The sequence below is a fragment of the Cervus elaphus genome, chromosome 29, assembly GCF_910594005.1.
Source record: "Cervus elaphus chromosome 29, mCerEla1.1, whole genome shotgun sequence".
Classification (NCBI taxonomy): Eukaryota; Metazoa; Chordata; class Mammalia; order Artiodactyla; family Cervidae; genus Cervus; species Cervus elaphus.
In genome coordinates, this window is record NC_057843.1 from 27,155,924 (window position 1) to 27,168,839 (window position 12,916).

The window sequence follows — 12,916 nt, forward strand, 5'->3', positions numbered from 1 at the left end:
CATTTCTAAAATGAGGATTAGAATTGATGCCTGTGAAGTGTCTGGCACAGAGAGGATGAGCAGTGTTGTTTGCTATTAGCGATTTCTTCTTCTGTAGTTCCCGTTGTTAATTTGCAAGCGTTATGCAGTGTTTAGTTAGCATCTCTTTATCAGTGGTGGTACTGGGCTCTTAATAATTGTGTCGTGTATACACTTAGCCTTTTCAGTTAACCACTTAAAAAAAATACTTATGCCAATCTTGCTGAAGCTTAGTTTTGCTGAAGAAAATGAGAGTGGAGAAAAATCTCCCCTTTCTTACTCTTCACTGAGAATCAGTCATTGAGCAGCATAATTCTAAAATCTTGCGTGGCTTTTGGGTACTTTATGAACCTTTTTATGGTAACCCAGAAGCAAGGCACTGATTGAATTAATACATTTCCATGGAGGGGCTGTTCTTTTAACCTCTCCTCTTCCTCCTCACCCATGTATGCTTTGGTAAGGGACTTTTCCAATCCACAGAGGAGGTTGTCACACTGGGGATGCAGCTTCATAGATATGCAGGTTATTGGTGAGCCTAAGAGCCTTTCTGTCTTTAAAACTAAGAAAAAGGAAGAGTAGAAACAGTAACAACAACACCAGAAGCCCTACCCTAACCGAAAAGAAAATATAAACTCCCCCCCTTTATTTTCTGAAAACCCGTGTGCTTTTTATATAACGCAGAACCTAAGCATAGCATGCTGACTTTGATTTTTAAGTTTTAAACTTTTTTTTTAACAGCTTTTATAAAGGGTGCATCTTCATTGTGAAGATCTCTTTAAGAAGACTACAAAGAGAGTACACACTTCCTGAATGGCTGCCACCAAGGAACCATTGTATTAACATCTTTTTTAGTCATCCTTTCTCATTTACGTATACATACAGGTGTATGGATAGATGCTCATTACATAAAAGGATTATGGATTTATGACTTTTTTTTAAACTCGGACATGTTATAGATACCTTTCCATGTCTGTGAGTAAAGCTATCCATCGTAATTTTTAATGGAGTCTTAGTGTAGCATTGTGCCATAATATACTTAACGAGTTCTTGGTCTTTGGACATTGAGGTTGCTGCCAGTTCATTTAATTTGCAAAGAGTGGTGCCTCAATATGGGCATTCTTGTTCATACTTGTATTCTTATTTACTAAGGGGGATTTCTTGAAAGTGATGTTCCTGGGAAAAGGGGTACAATTTTGTATATTTTCGAACAGTGGTTGGCAAACCTCTTCTATAAAGGCCCAGATAGTAAATAGTTTAGAAGCCATAGGTTTCTGTAATAACTATTCAATTCTGTCTTTGTAGCAACAAACAGCGGTAGAATATATATGTATATAAAGGAATAGGTACAGCTGTGTTTCAATAAAACTTTATTATAGAAGTGGGCAGCAGTCTAGCATTTGGCTCAGAGGCTGTAGTTGCCTACTCCTGGCTTGAAACAAAGGAGAAACTGATGGGGGCTGGAAGTCTATCCCCAGTTGTCTATAAGCTGTTCTCATTGCATCTTAGAAATGGCTTCTTATCTCAGGGTAGTATAATGGGTTGATGACTTTCTTTCCAGGTTATGGTAATCAGTACCTCTTTAAAAAGCTTATTATAGGAGGTTTTCATACTTTCACTTCTTATAAAGCTTAGTAAATTTTAAAATGAAAAGATATATGTGCCAATATATATTTGTTAACAACTTGTTGGGCAGAGAAATAGTATCTCTAAAACTTACATTTTAGAGGAGATATTCTGTATTTTCTCACTTGTAGAAGACTGCTTTGATAGAGTAAGGTTCTAGAGGTATCCTTAAGTAAGTCAGAAGGAAAGTTAGCAAGAGAAGTATCATTTCAGCAGAAATATACCACAGATCAACAGGGTGACATTGAATTAGTTACTGAACCTTTACAGGCTAAATTACACTCAGAAGACTGCTCTGTGCATAAATAGAAACCTTCTTGCATCTTGAATTTTTATAAAATAGGAATTACTGGCCCCTAAATGCCCTAAGGGTATTTGTTGAGGATTGGGTGGAATAATGATATGGTTAAGAATCACTCTGTTTGTAACATTGGGTCACTGGTGCCACTGTGAATTTTAAGAGATGTATTTATTATTTATCTTGCATGCATTGGTTGAGTATCTGCTGCGTGAAAAGCTGATTGAGAGGAAACCAAGGAGAAGCCAGTAAGTTCTTGCCCTTCAGGAGGAAAAACATGTAGTGTTTTTAAAGTCTGCAGTTGTATAGTGCTGACTGCCTTGAGGGTGGTAGAATCCTGGGGAGGGAGATGTCTTCTACCTGGGGGTATCGGGAAACTTCATGGAAGAAATGACCTCCAGAAATACAGAGATGTTCAGAAGTTTAGTGGAAGGTTTCCCTGGTGGTCCTGTGGTTAAGAATCTGCCTCACAATGCAGGGAACGTGGGTTTGATCCCTGGCCAGGGAAGATCCCAAATGCCTCAGGACAACTATTGAGCCAGCGTGCTACAGAGTCTGCTTCTCAAAAAAGACAGACAAAGCGCACAACTTGAGAAGCCCGCACACCATCGCTAGAGTATCCCCCTGCCGCAACTGGAGAAGGCAGCTCCCAGTGAGGAAGACCCAGTGCAGTCAAAAAAAAAAAAAAAACAACCCACAATAACTAAACAAAAAAGTTTAGTGCAGGGGAGGGTATTCCAAAAGAAGCAGTATGAGAGCTATATCAAATTAGAAAAGCCTAGAGCATAGGCAGGAGACATTAAGTCTAATTATAATTAGACTGTCTCTTAAGTATTTAAGGCTTCCCTGGTGGCTCAGACTGTAAAGTGTCTGCCTGCAGTGTGGGAGACCCGGGTTTGATCCCTGGGTTCAGAAGATCCTCTGGAGAAGGAAATGGCAACCCACTCCAGTACCCTTGCCTGGAAAATCCCATGGATGGAGGAGCCTGGTATGCTACAGTCCATGGGGTTGCAAAGAGTTGGACACGACTGAGTGACTTCACTTCACTTAAGAATTTGTCATGAACGAGGAGGAGAGATGAAGCTGAAAGAGCAGGGCAGAGCTAGGCTGTAGAGGGCCTGGAAGGAACTTTGTAATTGGTAGTTCGTGGGGAACATCTAGGAGAATATGTTCGACAGTTGGAGGGATGGTACATGGCTCTAGTTGATGAGTGTGAAACGCATTATCAATCACTTAAGGGTTACGGCAAAGGTCTGAGCATGCTCTTGTTAGAAGTGGTCTAGATGGAGAGAGATGATCTGGAAAGTGTGTGGGAGGACAGCTGATGGGATGGGAAGGGGAAAATAGACAGGCCTTCAGAATTTACTGGGTTTTGGAAATAAGGAGAAGGCTTTTCATCATCATCTATGGTTCTGAGTCTTTGTTAATGGGATTCTGGTGATACCAATGCAAGAAAAAAAAAAACCCAACAAAGAGAGGGTAGAGGTGTAGTAAAGAAGGGTAGGCAGTGAACCCATATCCTTGTTTATCTCGAGGTGTTAACTAAACACTTGGAAATTTCAAGTGGGAGCTTCAAAGTGCAGGACTAAAATGCACATGAGTGTTAAGGAATAGGGATTGAGCATCGTTCTCATACAGGTGGCAGATGAAACCAGGGGAGAGCATGACATCTGAAAGGAAAGCATGTAGAGAGAAAATGGCATTTTAATAGCATTTCTTATTATGGTAAGTTATTGACATAAATAACTCTACCTTTATTTGAAGCTACGAACATCGAAAACACACAAAATGGAAAACCATGTGTTTTATCATTTATCGAGTGTTCTATTGTCTCCTGGGCTTCCAGAGGTTAAAGCGTCTGCCTGCAATGCGGGATGTCTGGGTTCGATCCCTGGGTCGGAAAGATCCCCTGGAGAAGGAAATGGCAACCCACTCCAGGATTCTTGCCTGGAGAATCCCATGGACGGAGGAGCCTGGTGGGCTACAGCCCATGGGGTCACAAAGAGTCGGACACGACTGAGCGACTTTACTTACTTCCTTATTGTCTACTAAACCTCTTTTAGATTTCAGGAGTGAAGGATTTCAGCTTGAAAAAATACCTTATAAGATCCTCAAGGACAGTGTAAGGAAGTCTGTCTTACTGTATCTTCTCACCACTTCCTGAGACCCTTAGTAACAGAGAGGTGCCATTGGTGGGGGAAGTTTAGGCTCACTTTTTACTTGTTTGGTCCAGAGTACTGTGTACAGCTTTTCACCTTCCCTTGACCTCACCCCAGTTGATCTAGTGTTGGGAAGCTGGTGGGGTAGGTAGGAGGAGCATGGGTCTTCCACAGAAATCAACCTTGTATCCTTTTGTGCATTTTCTCTTTTTAGTTTGAGGTCCTCAGCAGGTTTGGAGGGGTGATTTCAGCACACAGTATGACTTATGCTTGAGTTGGGAAAGGTTTTCCTGTAGGGAGCAGCAGGGATGAATCTGCCTTCCCGTTTCCTTTCTTCTCTTATCATTACCTGTGTTCAAGCTTTGCATGCAAGGAGAAGCACATTGCTTCATTGATCTTGGGCAGGCTGAACTGTAGGGTTCAGCGTCATGGTGAAGGCTTCTTGCCAGCTCTCCTGGTTTCTGCACCCCAGAATTCCACTGGCCTGCCTTCAGGCTCACTCTCCATAAGAAGTCTAACCCATGTCACATGGGGCAAGAGCCTAGTCCACAGCAGTCTGCTTCTTTGGACCACCACTGTGCATTAAATCTAGTTTAAGTGCTCATTGTATGGCAACTTAAACTTTTTTTCTTTTAAATCATAATAGGCTTACTGTAAGTGATTCCAGGAAGTAACATGGGATGTTGAATTTTGGGGAGGGGTAGGTGTAATATTTTCTCGTTCACTCTCTGGCATGTGACAAGTTTTTCTATCATGTTTCATTCCTTAAACTCCTCTTTCCGTTTTCTCACGTATACCTTTTCCAGTCATCTGCTTCTCTTGAGTGTTGTGAAATTTAGGGAGGGGAAAAAATCCATTGATTGTCCCATTTTGTGCTGTCCCTGAATGAAGATCAAGTGAAATGCATTTGTTTTCTTCCCAAGTGAACTCTTTCCTAAATAATGCCACCCAGTCCAAAAAAAAGAAATTCTTGGTGATCATGAGTTGAAAAGTTGTCTCTGTGCCCTCAGTAGAGAGTTAAGTTCAATGTTGTTCTTGATTGCTGTGAAAAACCAGAGAGACAGGCTGAGTGGTGCAAACCCGGTGATTGAGTTCGTGACAAGGGTCCTTTTAATGTGATTTTTAGTTTAAATGCTAAAGCTAATGTCTGTCCCCAAGTTATTTCCTTCTCATGTTTGCAGCATCCATGGAGTTGCCCATAACGCTGCTGCTGAAGTGGCTTGCTCATTTGGGCTTTTTCTCTCTTTAGAGTCTCCTTTCCTGACACCGACTCTCTGAGATCCCAAACCTTATGCCTTGATGTTTGCTTCTTTGTTCTTACTTCTTACTTTGTTTGTTTTTTTAAAGAAGACTTTTGCTTTACCAGTTCTTTTTGATCTTCAAGTTTATTTAGGCCAGTGGTTCTCTAAGTTTTGAGCTCATCAGCATCACCTGGAGGGCTCATGAAACCAACCGGCCCGACTCTACCTCGCATGGGGTCTGTCATAGTAGGTCTCAGGGAAAGTCAGTCGTGTCCAACTCTTTGTGACCCCATGGACTATACAGTCCATGGAATTCTCCAGGCCAGAACTCTGGAGAATTCTTTCCCTTCTCCAGGGTATCTTCCCAACCCAGGGACTGAATCCAGGTCTCCTGCATTGCAGGTGGATTCTTTACCAGCTGAGCTATCAGGGAAGCTCCAGGTCTCAGATGGGACTTCAAATATATTTCAGATAAGTTACCTGGTGATACTAGTAACATTCCCAGACTGAGAATGAGCCTTGAACCACTGACTTCAACTGTTATCTATCAGTTTGCCGTTTAGTTTTGGGTTTTTCCAAAACCATAGGGCTTCTTCAGAATTTATTCACCTGAGTTCCCTGGAAAATCTACTTTTTTATCTTTCACTTTTTATTGATGTATAGTTGGTTTACAGTTTTTCTAGTATTCAGTAAAGTGATCCAGCTACACACACATACACACATATGTACACACACATATATATATTATTTTTCACCTTCTTTCCATTATAGATTATTCCAAGATATTGAATATAGTTCCATCTGCTATACAGTAGGTCCTTGTTGTTTATTTTATATATAGCAGTGTATATCAGAAACTCATTTTTAATTCATAGGTCAAGCCACTAGCATGAAAGTAAACTCAGAAAATTGCCTCATCCTTTCATTGTAAAGGCCTTGGCTGAGGCAGAAGTGACAGAGAGTAAAATGTGTCTCTTCTCTCTCCTTTCCCCAGTGGAGACTTGGGAAGCCAGTCTCTCAGAGCCCAGACACATCTTCATAATCTTTGTCAGCACAGCATTCTAGGAAGCTGTCTACAAGTTGATGGAGCCGGCCCCTAATTGAGACTAATTGAATAGGTATAATTTTCAGTTTCCCTAATTGCTTGTATTATTCCTTTGACACTTGAGGTTTGCTTGCATGCCCCAAATTCCTTCCGTCCCTGTCTCAAACTTCTCAACCCTGATGGGAATGGTGTGCTGGGGTGGGGAAGAACAGGGTATCCAGGGAAGTATCATTACCTATTCTGTGTACCTACAGTCTGCTTAGGTGTTTCACCTGTGTCCTCTTCTTCAGCCTTACCAACCCACCACAGTAAATAGAATTATTTCCATTTTACAGATGTAGCAAACTAAGTTCTGTATTGGGAACTAACTGACCAACTTCAGAAGATACCACCAGTGGGGTTAAAACAGAAGTTTTAGTTCTCTGCATATTACCTGGCTTTAGGATAGTTGGCATTGAGCCTTGAGGACAGAAAGAGTTTTTCTGGGCATATATATATACATACATATATGTGAAATTTGACTTAACATCAGTCATCACACATGGCGATGTATATGCCCATGAGCACAACTTGGGGTGTTCCATTTCCAGCAAACTGGAATGACAAGAATGATTACAAAGCCGCTGAATATAATCGAATTAGGTACTTTTCTTTCTTGAATTTGAAGTCCATCCATGGTATAGGTGCAAATAACTTCCTTTCCATTTACTTTAGTGCTAAAACCCGTGTAAAACAAGGATGAACTCTGTTAAACAATAGTCGGCTTTTCCAGTGAAACACTAGCTTGGTAGTATAGAGAACTTTGTCTTCATTTCAATTCTATTCAACTTATCAAATGAGAGGAGAGCACAGTGACAGGCCTCAGTGTTCTTGTTTAAAAATATAGTAAAAAGAGGGTGGTGGAAATTTCCTTCCCACCCCTTACTTGTCTGATGGGGGAATTAATAAATGTTTTGTGTAAAGCCCTCTGAGACTCTGTTAGAAAGAGCCTGTGTAATTTTAGCATTATTCATGGTCCATCAGGCTCCTCAGGGTATCACCAGAGAAGAGAGATTTTTATCTCTTATCCCACATTTCACAGTAGAAAAACAGGGTATTTTTGTTGTTGTTTGTGGCTGTGAAAATCTCCTGTAATCGTACCTGCAGCGGTTACTTCCATCGCAGAGCCCAGGGCCCTAGCTTACCCCAGAGGACCAGCTCCCGAGGCAGAGAGATACTGAGTCTCACTTGGACAGGTCCGGGCTCCTGGGAGGATGCTGTCTTCTCCGGCCCCCCTCCCCGCATCCCCAGTCATCTCCTATGTCTGTCAGCCTGGTGAGTGCAGAACCTTAACCCTTTTCTGTTTTCTCTCCTCTCATCCTGATCCTGTGGCTCATTGTCCTAGGACGACTCGGAGAGTACCGTCCTCCCTCCTCTTCAGTTCTTTCCCTGCAGCATCTTGCTCGTCCTTCTCACCTTCCTACGGATAGCATCCTGCATCATCTAAGGTCTCTGTAAGCACCAGCATATTTCTGGCCATTCTGTATTGGCAGCTGGATAAATGCTGTTTTGACTCAGCAGTTCCTTTCTCGTCATGAAGTGACGTTTTTCATTCTTAAGCTTTAGATTCTGTATACTTGGCCCTTCTGAGTCTTAGCCTTGGGTTCCATGGTTGGGAAGGCTTAGTGCTGGAATGTTTTCCTTCATTAAATCGTCGCCTGAGAGATGAAGATAGACATTATGTGCACATCCAGCAACTTAGCTCTCCTTCTTTTTCATTCATTCCTCTCTCTTATTTGCAGCACTGTGTTTAACATGCAACCCCATCTTTACAGTGTGGGGTAATTAATTTATTTCTTTATCTGCTCTTTCTCACAAGCAACTCCTGGCTCGCTTACTGTCAAATCCATTTCACAGAATGGTCTGCCTGAATTCTTTGTGTTATCTGGGTAATTTTTCTTCTTGTTGCTTGGCGTCATCTAACCACTGACATGAGGCTGTTACGGCTTTTCTCTGACTTGGAATGTAACAGAGCTTGTACCCACCCATGTTCCTGAGTCCTCTTGTGGGACTCTTCTCTGTCCTTCTGTTTTTTAAAACCATTTCTGTCTCTCCATTCTTTTCCAAGTTCTCCTTGGGTTCATCTCCTTTCCCTCATTCCTTCATTGCTAGGACTGAAGCCACCAAAACACATATAGTTCAGTACCGCTCTGGGCTTACGGCCAGCTTCGCCAGAGAGACTTGAGCTGGCATGGAAGTTAGTTAGTTTATTTAGGCTCTGACTTTTTATAGTGCCTATCAGGCAAATGCCTACCTGAATGTTTAATGTTTAAAAATAAAACTAAAGTTCAAATGGGCCCTGGCTTTGCAAGAAGCACCCCAGATTCTATAAGCCCTTTTCTTGGTAACATGTTTCTTTTCCCAAGTTATCACTTCTGTGCCTTATTCTTTCTTCCTTTCCACCTTCTGTACCCACCTGCTACACCCATTCAGCTTCAAGTATTTTTTTAAATTAAGTTTTATTGGAATATAGTTGCATAACAAGCTTCAAGTATTTTGAACGGTAGTTCCCATTTGCAATGTGGAGCCTTTTTCTGTCTTCTTTTCAGAAGTCTGGTCTCTGATAGTCTTTATGTGTGATCTCAGTAAACATAAGATTGTGTGTGTGTGTGTATAGGAAGCCTGCCATATTTCCTCCCTACCCCACAGAAAATGTGTTTTCTGGAAGCTCTTTTGACACTGAAGTGAATGCCCACTGGCCCTCCCTTGTTGAATTCTCCTGAGAGGAGAGAGAGAGAGGCCTTTATGCTTGTTGTCATATCTTTTGTTTCTGCTGATTATACACAAAGTAAGTTGTAAATAGCTCTCTTGCACACCGTGATTCCTTTGAGGTATGTACATGAGAGAAGATATGCACTCAGCCCCGGCTTCCCAGGGGATGCTAGAGGGTCCCTTTCAGGGCCTCTTACTTCCTGTTAGGGCACCGGCCAAATGAAATTTAGATGAGTGCTAGACAATTACCATCCTTAATGAAACCCTCAGCCTAGTGTTTAGAAATGTCAGCTGATCAGGTTAGTTTTTTTTCTTTGTATTTAACATAAATGTTTTTATTTAAGATCAAAATATACAAAGATGCAAAAAAGAATTTGAAAAAGTCCTCTTAGTCCTACTACTTGCAGAGATAAAAATCACCATGAAAATTTTGTGAAAATCATGGTAAATTTTGTTTTAAAGTATGATGTTGAAGTGCACGCTGAATATTAGCATAAAGACAAGAGGAACAAAACTGGAATTCTCCAAATCAGTTTGAATTTTCAGTTGCATTGAAAGCAGGGGTAGACATCCTATTTTAGTATCTTATAGTGGAGTAAAAACTAGTTAAGGGGAACTCCCTGGCTGTTTAGTTGTTAGGTCTCTCTGCTTCCACTGCAGGGGGTGAGGAACTATTCCTGGTCAGGGAACTAAGATCCCACAATACTGGGTGGCGTGGCCAATTTTTTTCTTTTTAATGTCTGCTATTTCTGACAGGAATTTTTTGATTGCTTATAACTAGCTGGCTAACTACTAAGACTTCTGAATCAAAAGGCCTAATTGTCTAGGTGTGCAAAATTATTACTAATTAAGTTATCAAGCTTTTATATCCTTTGTATTTTCCTTGGGACATTGTGACGAACTAGAAACAGATATAGCTTGCTTTCCCCTTATACTTTTTCCCTGTCTGATAATTAATGACTCTAATTGTGGTGGGCCCAGTAGGGGAGTATTGTTAGATGGTGAACTCATGAGTGAAACTTTGTGGTTTTAGTTCACATCTCAAATTTTTTCATTTTTAAGGAAGCCCATTTTCACGGATCATGAGGATTTTCTTTTCTGCTCAGAAATTCTAGGATTCTAAGACGGAGAGCGTGCCTTACTTTCCTCTTAGTTCCTTTTTGTGATTTGGATAGTTGAAACATTCCAGTAGCCTGGCACTGTTTCCTCCCAAGTTGCTCACAGACCTTTTTGTTTTCTCTTGGAAACTGTGTATTTCTAAGTGTTTGAGGTTGTAATTGAGTGTAATTGTAGTTGTTTAACTTTCTCTGTGCCTCTTGAGGGTGTTTATAAATGCCGTCTGTGAGGGTAGAAAGGAACTAGAAACTTCGTGATATGGTCAACTAATATTAAAGTAAGTGGGAATTCTTCTGTGTATATGAAATGAAGTATTGTTTACACTTCATTTGCAGCATATACCTTCTGGCTTATGGAATCTGCTGTAATCAGTTAAGTAATCACCTTCATTAAGGCTTCATAGGAAGCTTTTGAGGGGTTGTTTTGATAGGAAATATTCTAAGAGTAATTTTTCCCCAGTTCTTCTTTTGTACCCTAGGGAGAATTACTGTAGCCCAACTCACTGGGGCCACCCCCCTTGTGTCATGGTGGGGTGGGATCCGCGGCGTTCTGTGTGTGTCACAACACGGATGCCGTGTGTCTGCGCTTCTCCATGCCCCATTTCCTGCTCGTTCCTTAAGTCAGAGGAGAAGTCCCCTTTAACCTTGCCTATGTTGTCCTGGACCGAAGAGCAGGGAATAGTAAGTCTTTATTTCTGGTGATACTTTCTTCATTTCCTTTAATTGTTTCTTTGTTATTTCTAACATATGAAACATCCACACATGCTTCTAGAATGGATGCCACTAAATGCAACTTTATGTGTTTTCCATTAACTTCTTTGACATATGTTCTTGCTCTTTCTCATTTTAAGTTTGGGCCTTGTAACTTTCTAGCATGTGCCTCTGAGTTAGTTATATACCTACTCTAAAGCCTCCTCTTTTTTTTTGCAAAATGTAGATCCTCATACCCCATGAAAAGTGAAAGTGAAGTCACTCAGTCGTGTCCAGCTCTTTGTGACCCATGGACTGTACCTGACAGCCTCCTCCATCCATGGGATTCTCCAGGCAAGATTACTGGAGTGGGTTTGCCATTTCCTTCTCCAGGGGATCTTCCCAACCCAGGGATCGAACCCCAGTCTCCTGGATTGCAGGCAGACTCTTTACTATCATAAGATTGTTTAAAGGAAAAAACAGTTTTTCTTGATGTAAGGTACCCACACAGCGACTGGCACATTACAAGTGCTCAGTAAATGTGAGCTCCTTTCCTTTCTCAGGCTCCAAGTGAGGAAATTCATGGATGAAGAGTGATTAATTTCAAAGACAGCTTCTATTCATTCTATTGACATCACCGTATGGAAATAGGCAAGAAGAAGGAATAAAAGAGTTGAAAGGAACAGACAGGTTGGACCTAAAAATGCTTGAAAAGTTGACTGTTTTTTAAAAAATATATATGTTAGTGATATTCACTAGTGAACTTGCAAAGTGGACTTTATTGAAAATTGTTTAAATTTAGAAAAGTGAACAGATTTGTTGGTCAAAAGAAAGAAGGTAACACCTTCTAAGGCAGCATGCTTGGCTGAAAAATGATCTCTGAACAAAGAGAATTGATGGGCATAGATGATCCTATTAAAAAAATAAAACACCGAAGAAGCCTTTGAGAGGGAAAGAAGACACAGGTGAGATGGAGCTGATTGATGAATTGAAATCTGAATACACATAGATAAGAGCTGGCTCATTGGAAAAGACCCTGATGCTGGAAAAGATTGAGGTCAGAAGGAGAAGGGGGCAACAGAGAATGAGATGGTTGATTGGCATCACTGACTCAGTGGACATGACTTTGAGCAAAGTCTGGGAGATAGTGAAGGACAGGAATCCTGGCGTGTTGCAGTCCATGGGGTCGCAGAAAGTCAGACGCGACTTAGTGGCTGAACAACGAGATAGTTGTATGATTAATGGAGGTAGTAAATATTTGGAAATATTGAGTAGTGATATAGAGAAAATTATAAAAAGCAGAAAATAGGTTTCAATGGAAACTAAGTCCTTTTCTATCTTAAACATTTAAAGATGAAGTAAGCCAAGTGACTACTAAGTAGGCAATATTTCATGATGAGACTGGGCTAATTATAATAGGTAACAGTTTTGAAAGGGAATCTTAGTGGCTTTCACTGTAAGATTAGATATAGAAAAACATACACTGAATCATACCTTTTTTGTCATTTGTATTGTTAGAGAAAACATAAGGCTGTTAAATATAGTTTAAATACAGTAAGTAAATAATACATGTTGGTAATTATTGGCCTACACCAGGAAGAGAAAAAATAAATTTGAACAAGTATTTTAAGAGTGGAAAGAAACTTTAGGCATTATAGAATGCAGTTTTCTGAATTCCCACTTAAGAAAGGTAAGAGAAAAAAAGCCACCAATTTCAAGCAGAAATTGTTTTTTTTTTTCCCGCTTTCCCTCATTTCCTCCCTTCCTTCCCCCTGACTTCCCTTCCTCTCTTCTCCTTTCTACAGTCCACAGATATTTATTAAATGCCTGCTTTTGTGCTGTATGCTGTGGATACAAGGGACAACAACATTTATGTGTATTTTTTCTTCTTAGAATTTACCTTTTGGTAGTCAGTAAACTTGGGTGTATGATGTTTACAATATATTTGACCTACTAAGTGTTCAAACCCTGTGAGG

At 40.7% G+C, this 12,916-nt stretch overlaps 1 protein-coding gene across 15 annotated transcripts in view; it reads left to right on the forward strand.

Moving 5' to 3' along the window:
- The window catches only part of BNC2 (basonuclin 2), a 470,587-nt gene that overhangs the window by 177,595 nt on the left and 280,076 nt on the right, over positions 1-12,916 (forward strand). The window lies entirely within an intron of this gene.